Below are 17,441 nucleotides of genomic sequence, written 5' to 3' on the forward strand. Positions count from 1 at the left end.
GAAAGAAGGCATGTGGATGACATCTGGCCCTCACAGCCTTATTTGAATCTCAGAGGCTGAGCCTCTTACACTGTGTTCCACAGCCACCAGCTGCACTTAGAAACTTGTTAAAAATGCACATTCTCGGGGTGGCTGGGTGGCTCAGTGGGTTAAGCCTCTGCTTTAGGCTCAGGTCATGATCCCAGGGTCCTGGGATGGAGCCCCACTTCAGGCTCTCTGCTCAGCAGAGAGCCGCCTTCTTCCTCTCTCTCCACCTGTCTCTCTACTTACTTCTGCCTATTTGTGATTTCTCTGTCAAATAAGTAAGTAAATAAATAAATAAATAAATAAATCTTTTTAAAAATGCACATTCTCAGGCCCCACTTCAGACCTACTGAACTGGAAACTAGCTCTCCAGCTGAATCTGGGGCCTGCTCAAGTCTCAAAACCTGCAACTAGAGTTCAGACCCTCCAGAATTCCGTTATACTCTGCTTTAAATGAACTTTGAGACCCCTAATTCATCTGTATGGCCCCACTCATGGTAGGGACCTGGTCATGCATGGTAGGTGACCATCTCATGTCTGCTCAGTGAATCAGTGCTAAAGATAAAAACACTGTCTAAAGGAATCTTTTTCTAACCACGTATCTTTTCCTTCAGAAGCAAAGTAGTTACTAAAACAGACAGGGACAGGGGAGACAGGAAAGCAGAATCCCATTACAAAACAAAATTCCTCTGTGTGTCAAGAATCTATGCTAAAATGAAATTCAATCTAACCCTGCTCTGCCCTTCACAAACCAATGCATCTAAGCTGGCTGAGGAGGCTGAACACAGATCTCAGATCTCATGAGCACTGAGGAATGAGAGTTTATTAACAGCACACACATTTTCATTCCAGAATCCTGACCCTTGATTTACAGAATACAAACAGGATCAATCCTTCATAAAAGAAATAGCCACCAATAGAAACTAGTCAATATTCAATTTCCAGCAAGTGAAAGTTGTGGCCTGATAAATTTCTTTCCTCAGACATTTCCAATAAACTTTGAGACTCTAAAGGAGACCTGTAAACTAGGAAATCATAGTTCATTTACAAATGCTAGTTTACTGAAAATTACTTAAATTTTCCAAAACAAATTTTATCTTCTTACTATAAAACAAAAGAAATTGTAATCTAAGACATGTGACTACTTGTATAGGATTGTCCATGAGAAAGACCATCGCTCTTCCTACCCAAAGAGATGTGAATCAGATTATCTGTTTCCAAATCTTGCCACCTACCCCCACGTCCCCCGTTTTTAGACTGGCATTTTCCATACTTAATCGGGTACTCCTTTCAGGAAAGCTGAAAAGACCTCATTCAAATCTACAAACATCGAGGGCACCTGGGCGGCTCAGTGGTTAAGCCTCTGCCTTCAGCTCAGGTCATGATCTCAGGGTCCTGGGATCGAGCCCCGAATCAGGCTCTCTGCTCAGCAGGGAGCCTGCTTCCCCCCTCTCTCTCTCTGCCTGCCTCTCTGACTACTTGTGATCTCTGTAAAATAAATAAATAAAATCTTTAAAAAAAAAAAATCCACAAACATCCCAAATCTATCCTAGCTTCCAAAGGATAGAAGGGAGAACATGACAGTAAACAACACATAATTCCAGGGGAAAATGCACATGAAATATTTTAGATAACGAAGAGGAGGTATATTTGGTGTACCAGTCAGAGTGGAAGTATAAAAGGGACACATACTTTGGAATCATACAGACTGATATGGATTTTAAGCAAGTTAGACCCTCTGAGTTCCTCATCTGTAGACATCAGAACATCAAATTCACTCAAAGATTATTGTGAGAATTTACTCAAATGATGCAAGGGGAAATGCCTGGTCTAATACAATGCCAGGAATAGAGAAAGCATTCTCTAACAATACACTACAAACCTAAAATTTACAGCAATTTTTGAAACATATATTCCTTGATCCCAAGAATTATGCAGAATTGAATTATACTTATCCCACTTCTTTTAGCTAATTATCTATGCCTATCCCCACTCCAGATCCCCTCTATTTCCCCATATTCTTTTTTTTTAATTATTATTCTCAAATTCAGTGTTCCTCTTAGCCAATCATCCCTCTCACATTTTGACATCTTATCCCTCGTTGCGCCACAGGCCTAGAATATATGCCCCCACACTGGCTCTCCAGATGCCTTCCCATGCCCAAAAGGCTGTACCTGGTCTAACCTCAACCAATGTCTTACACCCTTCTAACCAGTGGCTCCTTTATATTCTAACAATGATGACTTCTTCATGCTCTTTCAACATGCCAAGCTCTTTCCAACCCAGGGGCTTTGCCCTACTGTTCACTCCTCTAGAAATGTACATGCCCCAACCCTGCACCTTCATGGCTGCTTCTAGTGCTTCAACTTGCAGCGCAAATGTCACTTCATCAGAGACGCTTTCTCTAAGTTCGGTCTTAATAGCTTTCAAGTTCCTATTACTTATCCTCTTTTATATCACCACAATTTCTTTCGTAGCTCCTGTCACTACCTTTATCTCATTTATTGATTTGTTTACTTATTTACTGACTGCTACCCCAAATACTTTAAGTTCCATGACAAATGGACTTTGCTGTCTTCGTTATCTCCATATCGTCAGTATATAGAACAGTGCCTAGACCAGAAGGATACTCAATGATTATGTATTGAATGAATGAATGAATAAAAAAGTTTCTCAAAAGAGAATGCAGAGTTTGACATGCACACCCACACCCTCCTTCTCTATGTGATAGCAGAAGGTAGAATCTGAGGCAAAGAATGTAAAGTAAAAAGAGAAAGGCTATTATAAACAATGCTACTACTATAAACATAGGGGTGTATATATCTTTTCAAATTAGTGTTTTTGTATCCTTTGGGTAAATACCCAGTAGCAGAATTACTGGATCATATGGTATTTCTATTTTTAATTTCTTAAGGAACCTCCATACTGTTTTCCACAGTAGTTGTACCGATTTACAACAGCCAAAATATGGAAGCAACCCAAGTGTCCATCAATGGAGGAATGGATAGGGAGGGCATGGGTGGTTCAGTCAGTTAAGCATCTGCCTCTGGCTCAGGTGATGGTCTCATCGTCCTGGGATCAAGGCATGCATCAGGCTTCCTGCTCAGTGGGGAGTCTGCTTCTCTCTCTCTCTCTCTGACCCTCCCCGTTTGTGCACTCTCGCTCTCACTCACTCTCTCACCCAAATAAATAAATAAAATCCTTAAATAAATAAATAAAAACTTAAAACATTTAAAAATAGATGAATGGATAAAGATATGGTACACACGCATGCACACGCGCGCGCACACACACACACACACACACACACACAGGAATATTACTCAGCCATAAAGAAGAATGAAACTCTGGCATCTGGAACAACACAAACAGACCTAGAGGGTATTACACTATGTGAAATAAGTCAGAGAAAGACAAATAACATATGATTTCACTTATATGTGGAATATACAAACAAAACACGAATAAACACACAACAATAACAAAAACCAAAGTCTTTTTTTTTTTTTAAAGATTTTATTTATTTATTTGACAGAGAGAGAGATCACAAATAGGCAGAGAGACAGACAGAGAGAGAGATGAGGAGAAGCAGGCTCCCTGCTGAGCAGAGAGCCCCATGCGGGACTCGATCCCAGGCCCCTGGGATCATGACCTGAGCCGAAGGTAGAGGCTTAACCCACTGAGCCACCCAGGCGCCCAAAAACCAAAGTCTTAAATACAGAGAACAAATTGGTGGTTGCTAGAAGGGGCAACAAATGGGGGTATGGGTGAAATAGATAAAGGGGATTAAGAGGCACAAATTTCCAGTTATAAAACAAATACATCACAGAGATAAAAAGCACAGCCTAGGGAACAGAGTCACTAATGTTGAAGTAACACTGGATGGTAAGAAAGGGTGACCACACAGCATGAGGAGCACTGAGCAATGTATAGAGTTGTTGAATCACTATGCTGTACCCCTGAATTTAATACCAAACTGTATGTTAACTATACTTCGATTAATTACTTAAATTTTTAAGGCTAAGCAGAAATAAACTCTTGGGGAACACAAGCAGTCATCCTAACACCCTTGGTGACAAAACATGAACAGATCTCACGGGTGGGGATGATGTCACAGGTGTTAGAGTCTCCATAGCTTGCTCCACACCCTAAGCCCTGCTGATTTGTTCTTGTTGTGGTAAATACACATGACTCTGTGGTGTTCTCCTTTAGTTTCTACAGTTTCTCAGGGCTCAACTTGTTTGAGCAAGCTGTGTAGACAACTGACCTTGGGTATTCTTCAGGTGAAAAGAAGCCTGGATAGCACTGCTTTTGAAACCCACCTGAGGAATGCCTGGGTGGCTCAGCGGGTTAAGCGTCTGCCTTAGGCTCAGGTCACGATCCCAGGGTCCTGGGAACAAGTCCCACACAGGCACTCTGTTCAGCGGAGAGTCTGTTTCTCCCTCTCCCTCTGCCCCCTCCCTGCTTGGGCACTCACTCTCTCTTTCTCTCACTTTTTCTCTCTCCCAAATAAATAAAATCTTAAAAAAAAAAAAAGGCTTTTCTACTTCTATTTGATGAGATTTAAATAAGACAAACATCCCCAGTTGTTCCTTACTGTTTTCTTTTTAACCTGATCCCTGCCACTTCCCTTCGGGCACTTCCTAAGAGTTTAACCCACTGCCCTTCTCACCACCAGTCTTCTCCCAGCCGGCTCTCCCAGCACAAATGAGCAATAACTCACTCTTGGGAGGCAGTGAGGACTCCAACCCAGAGATACAGAAACTTGGAGAGGACAGTGCTGCCCGCACCACTTCAAAAACAGCAATTTAGCTGGCAGTCTTTCCACGGGTGTCTGAACCCAGATGGGTAAGTGAATCAGGGTTAGAGGGAGGCAAAGAAAATAAAAAATTTCAGTGCTCTCTTTCCTTCTTAGATTCCAAAGCCTCAATTCTTTAAACAGAGCAGCTGAGTTAGCCAAGTCACATACTGCCAACCAAGGTCACTGCCATTGCCAAGTTCACCTCAGCTGTCCCAGGTATTTTCTGTCACACTCAAGTGCCACACTTCTTTACAGTTGCTGGGGTCAGTTAGGTTCTTTAGTTTCCTTTCCCTATTTGCATCCACTTTGCCAAGGGACAGAGTACTGTACACGCACACACGGGTCTGACCTTCTTTTCTTCAGATCTTTACAAATGAGTGCAAAAACCTATGTGTGGTTTCTACACCATGTGGTCTTCACCTCTTTTAATCGCTCCTTCAAAACACACAGTGTAAGTAAAAAACTGCTAATAAACTAAATAGGGTGAAGGATCCTGGTATAACTTGTGCTGAGAAAACCAACCTCCAGGGAGGAGTGCCAGGCATGGTTTTGGCGGCGTAATTACCATCAAGGCTCCCCACCATACAGGGAGTTACTGTGGAATCAGAGCTCCTGCCTACAGAAGGAAAACAGAAGAAGTAAAATGTTTGGCCCTAATATGCAGAGTTTGATCTTCTAAAGCAAAAGGAACCTTAAATTATAAACAACCTGACTCAAAGGGAAAATCTGTGAAGCACCTACTCCCAGGAACTCCCCACTATACCCGAGGCCTGCCTGGGTTCAGCAAGGCCCATAAATTGGCACTGTTGAGATGACCTTTCCAGGCTATATTTCAACAAGAGATAACAACAAAGCTCAGAGCTTTGGTAGCACTCAGAGGAGATTTGAAGGACTTAAAACATGCCGCTAAGTTTGGCAGCAAAAGTTCCTGTTTCTTGCAGTTGGAAAAGGAAATCTCTTTATAATTACACTTGTAGATAAGATACACCAAGCTACTCATGCTATTCCTTCTAGTTAGGAACAGATAAGAACCACCTCATCCCAATTCACTGCTCCCCTGAGACTGGTCTGAGTGATCACTGTGGGGGCAATTCTCACCTGGGGCTGGGAAGTCAAGGTGCCTCTGGGAAGGGAGAGTCCCAGGAGGTTCTCCACAGGGCTTACTGTGGAAGCCACTACCACTTGCCCAGAAATACTCACCACTCTTCATTACCTAGCTCCATCTCTCCCTCAGCCCACTTCCCACCTTGTTCTTTTACCCAGAGTTCTGCCTGTCCCTAACTCCAGTGCCATATAACATAGGTTACACATCAGAGTGGATCCTTTCAACCTAAATGCTCTTTAACTCAGATTCCCTTTCTGGTTTATATATGTCTTTGCAAAAGCAAAGTACAAGAGCTATGATCTCTGTACTGTTTGCAGGACACTTAGCACTGCTCTCCTGATACTAGAGATGTCTGTCTATGACAAAGAAGCGGATTTTGTCCACCATTTCTCAGCATAACAAACCAGACAGACCAGCCACTTGGAAACAAGCTCTGCTTGGCTTACAAGGGAAGAAGAAATCTAACAGTCAATGCTTGTATTTCATTCAGCACCAGATACGAAGTACTATCCTAAGCACGTGACACTTAGGCCTTACCACAACTCTATGAAATAGGACTCACAGTTTCATGGAAAAGGAAGTGGGGCATGGACAAGCTACACAATTCACCCAAGATCTTAGACGGAGTAAGTGGCAGAGCCAGAATATGAACCCCAACTGTGTGACCCCAGAGCCCAGGCTCTAAGTATCACCCTTTTGTTAGACGTCTCTTATCCTCACACACAGATCTGTCTTTGAGCACCACTGACTCACTTCAGACTCTAAGGGAGAGAGAGGGTCAGCCAGGAAACACTGCCATTTTTCTCCATGGAGAGAAGGAAACAGTGACGGCAGTATTTATTTACAGGGCTGATCTGAGTCTATACAGCACAACCAATAAGTACCTCCAAACATCTGTCGACCAAAATTTTCCCAGCAGCACCAAGTGAAATCCACCTCCTTTCTTACTAAGCTGGTAGACTTTCTAACTCACTAAATGCTGGACACTCTTTTCAAGTTGTTACAGCCAAGCCCTGCGCCTCTGAGAACAAGATCCCAGGCTCCAAGTTACGAGAACCAAGTCAAATGCTTCCTAGATTCCAGCTGATGGGATTTTTTAAAAAAAGCTTCTCAAATGTTTTTTAAGCAAAAGGTATATATGTTGGCCACTTTGGGGAAATAAAATGTATAAAATATTACGATTAATTTTATACAACTTCAGGGAATCTGTTGGTAAGATAAGACACATGCATTTAAGAATCAAGTCAGAATGTCAATGAAAACCCTCAATCTAGGGGCGCCTGGGTAGCTCAGTGGGTTAAACCGCTGCCTTCGGCTCAGGTCATGATCTCAGGGTCCTGGGATCGAGTCCCGCATTGGGCTCTCTGCTCAGCAGGGAGCCTGCTTCCTCCTCTCTCTCTGCCTGCCTCTCCATCTACTTGTGATTTCTCTCTGTCAAATAAATAAATAAAATCTTTAAAAAAAAAAAAAAAACCTCAATCTAAACCTTCTGCCGTTTAGAAGAGGAAACTAAAGTCTAGAGAAGCCAAGGTGACTTCCCCAAGGTCACCTGACAAGTCACAGATAGAGCCAGGACTATCGCTCAGATCTGCTGACCTGACCAGGGCTCTCTGTACTGCTGTATGGAGGCAGAGGAAAACACAGAGGGAGGGATCTCAAACAACTATCACAGTGAACAGTTACCAAGAGCATATTTGTGCCAGCAACTAAATGAAGTACTTTCTATAAATTCATTTAATCCTTGTAGCAAACCTTTGAGATGAGTACCATTTTACTCCCAATTTACAGCTGCAGACAATAAGGTTTATAAAATTAACTTGCCAGACATCCACAGATAATAACAGGAAGAGCCAGACTACAGCCTTCCAGAGCTGGCTGCAAAGCCTATGCTCTACGCTGGGTTTCCAAGGATGATAAACAGAATTCACGAAGTAGAGGTGAGGAGTGCTGGGATAGCCTGCGTCTAGAGCACCAACAGCAGCTTGTGAAGGGCAGCCAGTGCTGGGCAAAGGAGGACCTAGGGCCCTGCATGGGTAGGCCTACAGGGAAAGCAGCAGGCAAGAAGCAGTTCTCGTCTCCCATGACAGTGAAGGCTAACGACCATGGAGACTCTCCTGAGGTTTTGACAGAAAGGTGAAGGAAACACCAAGTATAAACTTCTAAAAGAAGAATCTGATTTGGGGCACCTGGATGGTTCCGTCGGTTAAGCATCTGCCTTTGGCTCAGGTCATGGTCCCAGGGTCCTGGGATCGAACCCTGCATCAGGCTCTCTGCTCAGCAACGAATCTGCTTCTCCTTCTCCCTGCCCCCTGCTCGTGCTCTCGCTCTCTCTCTCTCTCAAAAAAAACTAAATAAGGGCGCCTGGGTGGCTCAGTGGGTTAAGCCGCTGCCTTGGGCTCAGGTCATGATCTCGGGGTCCTGGGATCGAGTCCCACGTCCGCCTCTCTGCTCAGCAGAGAGCCTGCTTCCCTTCCTCTCTCTCTGCCTGCCTCTCTACCTACTTGTGATCTCTCTCTGTCAAATAAATAAATAAAATCTTTAAAAAAAAAAATAACAAAAAATTTAAAAAAAACTAAGTAAAATCTTTAAAGAAAGAAAGATATGGAATCTGATTTGACTTTCCTGCATTGTAATCCCAACCTGATTAAGAGATGCCAGCCTTACTCTTCAAAATGCTGCTCTAGGTTGATAATAATATGGGAAAGCACTGAACATTTACTAAGTGCCAGGTGCTGGGCTGAGAAATTTCCATGTAATATTTCATTCAATCCTCAGCAAAACTCTCACAAGTTAAGTACTGCTATTATATCCATTTTACAGATACCTCACAGAAAACAGAGGCTCAGGGAGATTCAACAACTTGCCCAAGGTCACACAGATAGTAGCTATAACATTGGGCTCTAAACCTAGGCGGGCATGGCCCACAAGTGCCAGCTATTCGCCGCTGCACCTCGAAGCACTGATATGCTCACGTTAGTGCTGATGGGTTGTTCCACCACACGCACTAAGGATCAAGAGTCCCTGAGAGCTGAACAAACACAGGCTGACTCACTTAAAAGCAAGTTTTAAAACTCAACTGTCAGAACTGCATAAGGGAGCCTGTGTTCCAAGACATAAATGAGCACACCAGAACTCACTTCCTCGAAAAGGCTGAAGAGTTCTGAAAACTCTAAGTTTTATATATATAGAAAACTATATAGTTTTCTTTCCAGTTTTCCCCTTACCTTTTTCCTTCCCCCCACAACGTCTGATCTGTTGACACTGAGAGAAGCTTCGACCTCTCCCTCCTATCTCCAGTCCTTTTTAGTTGGCTCTCTTCCATCATTCAAATAGTGCTTTATATCAGCTTCTAAGAGTTAGGATGTTCTGCCTTCTTCCCAGCCTAAAGCACGAGATGGTCATTAACCCTACTGCAAAACCCTAACTTCAGCAGGCCTATGTTTCTTCTCTCTTCATCACAGAGACGGAGGCTCACTTCGGGGAGGAAATAACTACGATACAACACCTGGTGACAACATCAAGTTCACACTCAATACTATTTAGACCCTCCTAGCTCTTGGCCCAGGCCCTCCTTATTCATTGACAAAACGGGTGGGCAGAACAAGAGGGCACATGGGCGCCAAAGATGCCTCCAAACCCAGGAACAAAGGAACAGAGCGTCAACCCCCTGATTGCTAGGACACGGTCTCCTTGGATCCCCTGGGGGCAGTGCAACCTTCTGCTAAATTGCGAAGGCCTCCTAGAGCAGCCCAGGTACTGCCTTCTACCCCTCTGCTGTTCCTCAGAACTAGTTTCCTCCCACACCCCCAATCCCTTTGCCCAGAGCCTCTCTCCTGTTTCTTCCTAGTCTCCCAAAGCCCCCTGTTCATCTCATTTTCCCAAGGGTCAAACAGTCCTTTATTCACTGTGCTCCTTCCCATTAATCAACCTCCAGCTCACCTACAAACGCCTTCAGTGACAAGTCACACACAAGAATCTGCATCTTTGAGAGATACGTGGTTTCATGACAAACCCTTAGATGCAAGTCAGCTTTGCTTAAAAAGGTATATAATTGCATATAATTCACCCTTAATAGAGACAGTACAGGGCGCCTGGGTGGCTCAATGGGGTAAAGTCTCTGCCTTCAGCTCAGGTCATGAACCCATGGTCCTGGGATTGAGCCCCACATCAGGCTCTCTGCTCTGTGGGGACCCTGCTTCCTCCTCTCTCTCTCTCTCTCTCTCTCTCTCACTGCCTCTCTGTCTACTTGTGATCTCTGTCAAATCTGTCAAATAAATAAATAAAATCTTTAAAAAAAATAGAGACAGTACAATCTAACACATGGGCAATTTTTAAATGAGAAGATTATTGTGATAATTTCGACAGTATATTGGAGCCAAAAATAATAAGAGAAGGGATCTTTGGAGAAATCCTACAATAAGGTAGTCTAGACTCATTTAACCTCCTCCTCTCCCCTCAACACACTAGGTCTCACGGGGAATTTTTCTGTCAGGCAGTATTCCGCGGCATGTTCCTGTAAGACAGACAAGATGCACCCAGTATTTTGCTGAGACAGATGCACACAGAGCCTCCTCCCCAGCAAAAATAGATGCTCAGACTCTCCCTCCCCACCCCCCAGGAGAAGGCACTCACTAACACAATTTCTCCCTCAGGCTTTGTAGAGAAATTTCTGCAGACTGTGCCAGATGCTAATTTTTTTTTTTCCCTCTTTCATGCCCCTGTCCCCCTTCTCCACTTTCCATGCATCTTCTAACTCAAAGAACTCAATTATCTGCCAGCAGATTTCCCCTTCCCCTCCCCCTGCCCACCCTAAACACCCTCTTCTACCAAGCTAATGTAGTGGAGCAGGGAGGCCAAGCCAACGCTCTGCAGGGCTGATGCCTGCAGGGCTGATGCCTATACTCCCCCAGGCTGAGGTACGAGTTCCTGTACTCGGCTGCCTCAGTATACTCTCTTGGGCCCAACACTAGAAATCAGGAGCCTCCAGCGCAATGACATTTAGGAGACCAGAGAAGCAACAGGAAGACATGCTCTTCAGTCTCTCTGCCCCACCTGCGTGCAGGGAGGTGCTCTGGCAGTCCCTGACTCAGAGCCGCCCACCACCCTCAGGTGCCCAGCGGTGCTTCCCAAAGTAGTTCTTAGAATCAGATTAGGTAGGAAATGGAGCACAGCCTCTCTTACTTCCAGGCCAGCAGTGTGGCCATGATACCTAGAGTCTGGGGAAGCCCTTGCAAACTTTATACCCAAGCCCTCCACTGCAGTGACAGGGCAGAGCCAGTGGAATTCAGGATGCCCCAGGCCTGTCCTCCAAGGCATTTCAAAGTTTCAACTTCCTTGGATAACTGATTATTCTAATTTTAGAGAGAGGGAGCCCAGAGGGAGAGTGTGCAGGAAGGGGAGTAAAGGAAGGGGGAGAGAAGGAGTGAGAACAGAAATGTTACTACTTTTTAATCCTTAAAGAACATGGAGGGATCCATCCAACGTGTGACTCAGCTCTGGGAAGCTGGACTGAGGGGGAGTGGGGAACAGCTGCAGCCCCAATCTAAGCTATGGACAACTTGGCCATCAGACCTCAGAGGCTGCTGGGCTGTGATTTGCCTAGAAGAAAGGCTCTGCTGCTAAACAACAACAAATCTGCCTCCTTAGGGTCTTCCCAGGGGCTTCCTCCCAGAGCCCACTCCAGGGCATGGTAGGCAGCTTCCCTGTCCTACGACAAAAGCTGGGGCTGCAGGTGGGGTGCTGGGTCCCTCCCCATGTTCCCCCCAAGCAGGCCATGAGCCGTATACACTCCCTGAGATCAGATCCGGGTGTCCTTGCCTGGAGTCTCCCCACCCCTGCTATTCTGTTCCTTGGCACAGTTCCACTGCAAATCAAGAATCTCTGCCCTTGAAATTCCCACTTCCTCATTTCTTTCTTTCTTTCTCGTTTCCCTCTAAGCTATAGCCACACAGGTTCCTGAAAGCTGCCCAGCCCCCAAGAAGCCCTTCAGAGCGATAACTGTTCCTGCCAGTTAGACACTGCCTTTCAAACCCAGAACAGGAGAAAAGGCCTCTCTGCCCACTCGGTACAGTTTCCTCAGCAGAAAGAGGGAGACAGGGCGCCTGGGTGGCTCAGTGGGTTAAGCCGCTGCCTTCGGCTCAGGTCATGATCTCAGGGCCCTGGGATCGAGGCCCACATCGGGCTCTCTGCTCAGCGGGGAGCCTGCTTCCCTCTCTCTCTCTCTGCCTGCCTCTCTGTCTACTTGTGATCTCTCTCTGTCAAAAAAAAAAAAAAAAAAAGAAAGAGGGAGACAAACCTGACAATCAGAAGCCTCTCTTCCAGCTACTGAAATTTATGATACCATAACCAGCAGGTAGCTAGCTATAGGACACTGGAAAAGCAAAGGGTCTGTTGGAATTCCTCTCTTCTATACTAAACACATGAGTCAGGTAACCTAAGGGAAAGAAAGCTTCATCTCTGAAGGGTCATTTATAAGGCTCAAAGCCTACAGTGAATATCACCCTATTTCCCAACCCAAAGAGAGCACTATTTATTTCCTTTAATATCTTAAAGAACTTTTTAAAGGTTTTTTTTTTCCCCTCATTTTTACTTACAAATGCACAAAAGAAAAGGGCACTTTATAAATTGGGAAACTAGGAGTGCCTGGGTGGCTCAGTGGGTTAAAGCCTCTGCCTTCCGCTCTGATCATGATCCCAGGGTCCTGGGATCAAGCCCCACATCAGGCTCTCTGCTCAGCGGGGAGCCTGCTTCCCCCTCTCTCTGCCTGCCTCTCTGCCTACTTGTGATCTCTGTGTGTGAAATAAATAAAAAAACTTTAAAAAAAATAAATAAATAAAAATAAATTGGGAAACCAGAACAGAGGGGCAAAATGACTTTTCAGAAGAGAGTGGAGTCATCCTTCAAGCTCTAATTTGCAGCATCTTACATTATGTAGGACTTGACTTGCTTACAATTACTTTCATGGAAATTATCTCATTTTTGTTCCTCCCAACAGACCTGTTGAAGTAGTTATACCATTATCTCTCATCTCACAGCTAGTAAATCTGAAGGTCACAGAGGTTAACGAACTTGCTGGCAGCCACCTTGATGGCAAGTAGCAGAATCTGACCATGGACTCAAGTCTACTAACCCCAAATTCAGTGTCCATTCTGCTATATCAAAAGAATGATCAACTGCTAGCCATCTTCACATTGTCGGGGCGGGGGAGGGGGAAGAGGTGAGGCCCAACCACAGCCTTTTAAGCAGAGAACTCAGATTCTGAATTTGCACTGCCCCTTCCTCACAACCCCCAAATTTAATCCCAACCAACAGTGCTATGCCATAGCCACCCCCCAACAAAACAGAGGTTTCAACCAAGCAGAGAATTGTTGGGGGTATACTAAAAGGAGGCATCACTTTAGCAGTGGCCCCTCTGAGGTCCAGGGCCATGGAGTTCACCCCTGTGGACCCTCAGGCCACAATACTGATGCAGACATATACACATTCAGGGAGCCCAAACTGGGGACATGGTCACTGCCTTTATTGGCAAGCTGACCCGAAGTTAATCAGAAGGCCCCCTCATTGTCTGCCAGAATACAAAAGATATTCTGTTCAGAAAGTTCAAGAAGAAAAACCGAAGCGCCAGGACAGCAGCTGTTCCCTCATCCCACAGAGAAACCAAAGGCATCCACAATGTTCCCTGAGGCCCAGGAGTAAGTTTGAGATATAACATGGCTGAAGCGGAAGCACATCTCCTGATGGGTCCCCACCGCAGGGAGTGTCTGCTGCATGAATCCTTCAAATAAGATTACTAACAACCTAGCTACCCCATCACCTTTCTGGAAGGGTCTCCTCTCCTAGGCCACACCGAGCTTACCACACACCACTCCTCTAAGTCAGAACCAGCTTTACCAAAACATAGGAAAAACAGAAGAGGAGTGCACAGCATGGACAGTGAATGCCCTGATATTTGAGTTAAAACATTAACCCAAAGTATCCATCTGGCACAACCACAATACCTCATGTCTCCACCAACAAGCTGGGTCTTAGCAGCCACTACTGAGAGTTCACTCAGAGGTACTCGTATAGGAAACCTCTTCACAGGCCCCCCAACCCCAAAATATACACACACCTGCCAGCCTCCACCCCATATACTTTTTTTTTTTTAGGAAAGCCTGCTATGGGCCTTAATGCAGGAGAATAGTATGCTTCTTTCCAGATTACCTGGGAGAGAGACTAAGCATGTGATCTCAGCTTAGATATCCCTAAGAAGGTCCCTCTGTCCTAAGAACTGCTCCAGAGACTGGGAACTCACCACAGGCTCCTAGCTGAGTTAACTGGCTTTTTTTTTTTTTTTTTTTTCATTACAGGTCAGACAGAGCAGCACCAAGAGACAAAACAGACAGTGTTCACTAGAAGAAACCGAGCCACTCAAAAGACACTGGAGTTTCCGTGTAGTAACTTCAAACACAATACTGAAGTGATGATAACTCGCCTTTTCTATATAAAAATTTACTTTCTGTAAAATATCCTAAGCCTTTGTGCTAAATAAAAGATGGTGATTTCTACAGAAAAGTCTAAACACCTCAGGTTCAGCAAGAGTGAGATCAGCTAGATCTGCAAAGTCAAGAAAATTGGCTGTTTCCCTCCTCCTTAAGCTAATAGAATCCAACTGTTGAAGCATGACATCATTCCTGAGCCCCAAACCCCGAGCAGAGAGTACAGACATTTGCCTGCCTCCCAGAAAACAGCCCAAGACTACGGCCAGGAAAGGAGAAAAAAAACAATCCAAGCCGGAGCTGACCTTACCTGAAAGTCCCGGTGCTTTCCTGCCCACTCCATGCTTGGCAGAGTTTGGCTCGCACCACAGTCTGTAAGGGAGCCCAAGGGCCCCAAAATCCACTCACTTAAGCTCCGATACCTGCTGCGAGCTTCCCACAGCTCCTTCCTCTGACCTTTCGTGGCGCTCCTTCCAGCCAAGTGAGCAGAGCACTTCTAGCTGGCCAGGCCAGTTGTCATGGAGACCCTGTTCTCGCCAGCCAGCATGCTCCTGCGCTCGCGCTTGCTCGGCTAGCTCGCTCTCTCTCACTCGTGCTCTCTCTCTCTCTCTCTCTGTCTCCTCTCCTCTCTCCTCCTCCACCCCCCCCCCTCACCCCGCTCTCAGTTCTGGGAGGCTTCCATGAAACAGCACTGTCTTTTGATCAGCCCGGGTTCTGCACACATTCCACTCCTCCTACCTCCCTTCCAGTCAAACAAGGGCTCTGGGCAGCTCCTGGGAACTTGCTTCAACAGCTCAGATGGGAGATGGGAAAGACAGTGAGTGGACTTGTTTTCCTCCCCTCCAGTGTCTCATTTTTTTAACTTGAGAGGAATCCTGGCCAGAAGAGAGGGAGCTCGCTGGAGCACATGGGAGGGGAAGCAAGCCCTTCCTCTGGGTCCTGGAGTGGGGGGTAGGAGGACCCAGATGCATTGCCTTGACTTGTTTGTGCACTTGGGATTTTCCGGGCAGCACTTGAGGCGGAAATGCATTCACATCCCAGGAGCTCGCCTGAACTGGCCTCTCTGCTTACCTTGCTGCCTGCCCAGGTTGTGGTGATCGCTTTAACCGGTGCAGGGACTCGTGGTACTATTGTTGGTGCCCAAGCAGTCTCTCATCTTCCTGCAATGGAGAGGAAAGACACTAGGTCAGGACCAGTAAGAGTCCTGGGCAAGTCCAGAATCACAGCCCAAGCAACAAACGTGATACAAACACAGCCTTATCTCTCTGCCCTGCAGAGGGCCTGCAGCCAAAGCCCCAGCTGTCTGGGAGCTGCTGTCACAGCCAGGAATACCGTCATTCCTGTCCAAGAGCTAGCACTGAGTCTGGGACACAGTAGGCCCTCAATTCAGGCCTCCGCCCTGCCGCCCCTGCCATGTACATTTCTGCTTTGTGACCTTCTTTTATATGCACTGTTTTGTCTGATCCTCAAACCATTTAAAATACACTGGACAATATTATTACCATTGTATAGATGGGAAAACTGAGGCTCAGAGAGAGCAAATGTTTAGTGCACAGTTACCTAGCTAGCTAGTTAGGCAGTCAAAGAACTAAGAGACCAGCCCCACTGGCCTCCAGTCCAGGGCCCTTTCCCCTAAAGTACACTACCATCTGATCTTAAGAACTAAATTTTTTTCTGGTAACTGCTATGGAGATACAAAGCTGAATTCCCAGGGGAAGGTGGAGAATCTTTCAGAGTCATCATGCATTAGACCTGACTACCATCGTGTTGGTCTGAAGATTCTACGATAGCATCTATGAGATGTGGAAGGTAATGGTGCACAGATTAGAGAGGAAAGTCCTGCCCCATAGCTATAAATTACCTTACACTTTTCCCAAGTACTCTCATAAATCATGGCTCATCTGTTCAACACAACCGACCTAAAAGTTAGCACTGGTATTACCATACTAATTTATTTTATTTTACTTTATTTTATTTCTTTTTTTTTTTTTCCAGATTTTTCATTTATTTATTTGACAGAGAGAGACACAGTGAGAAAGGGAGCCCAAACAGGGGGAGTGGGAGAGGGAGAAACAGGCCTTCTGCGGAGCAGGAAGCCTGATGTGGGGTCCGATCGCACGACCCTGGGACCACAACCCAAGCCAAAGGCAGACGCCCAATGACTGAGCCACCCAGGTGCCCCTTATCATACTAACTTAACAGATTAAAGAAAATCTCAAAGAGGGGTCAAATGACTTGCCCCAGGTCACAGAAGCAGGAAAGAACAGACCTAGAAATAGTACCAATGCCTTTCAACCCTCATGTGTATATTAGGCAGAGTAGATGCAGGAGGACTGGTGGAGCAGGGGTCAGAAGACCCTGGAAGTGTCTGGCTCTCCCAGTTTCCACCTATGAAACCTACCCCACGGGCAACTGATAGGGCTGGGATGGGCATAAAAAGAGATGATGGGTGGGAAAGCATTCTCCTTAAACTGGGCTCTGAGCTAAGACTTTCATTCATCTCAGCCATTTTTTACCATGTACACAAACAAAAACCCACGGCATTTGGTATCTCTCCAAGAGGAGGACACTGAGGCTCAAGAAAGACATTTTTCAATGCTGCTTCCTAGAACAGTGCCAGAGAGGTCCTGATGGGATCTTTAATGCAGTGATCTCTTGCAGAATCCTTGCGTTTTTATTAGCTTCTGATGTATCACGAAATTCTCAAAATGAGATTTTAATTGACTTGAGTTTAAAAGGTGAATGTGTGTGTGTGTGTGTGTGTGTGTGTGTGTATAAAGCTAACTATATGCCAGGAGCTAAAGGAGGAAAAGTGTCAAGAAAATGCAACAGGAAATAATGGGATGGTATAAACCCTAAGTGGTGGGCACTACTGCTGGAGTGAAGACACCGGAGCTTCAAAGGCAGCAAGGACCCGTCTCCCACTATAAATGCCCAGACCTGAGCCAAACACCACCTCAGGAACCCCTCACAGGCCCTAGTGTCCCATGTCTGCAATGGAAGACAGGATGAAATGGCAAGTGCAACACCATCA

The 17,441-nt window shown here is 45.6% G+C and overlaps 1 protein-coding gene across 5 annotated transcripts in view; it reads right to left on the reverse strand.

Annotated features, from left to right (window-relative positions):
• Window positions 1-17,441, reverse strand: part of DENND2B (DENN domain containing 2B) — a 177,045-nt gene that overhangs the window by 94,425 nt on the left and 65,179 nt on the right. For 3 of the 5 annotated variants that reach the window (XM_059135395.1, XM_059135405.1, XM_059135414.1), the window contains one exon: window positions 15,479-15,567. The exons of 1 other annotated variant lie outside the window; for it this stretch is intronic. The gene's annotated coding sequence lies outside the window, so the exon portion shown is untranslated. Of the gene's footprint in view, window positions 1-14,717; window positions 15,018-15,478; window positions 15,568-17,441 lie in introns of those variants that run through there. One more of the 5 variants, XM_059135386.1, reaches the window with a different exon arrangement.

The sequence above is a fragment of the Mustela lutreola genome, chromosome 1, assembly GCF_030435805.1.
Source record: "Mustela lutreola isolate mMusLut2 chromosome 1, mMusLut2.pri, whole genome shotgun sequence".
NCBI lineage: Eukaryota > Metazoa > Chordata > Mammalia > Carnivora > Mustelidae > Mustela > Mustela lutreola.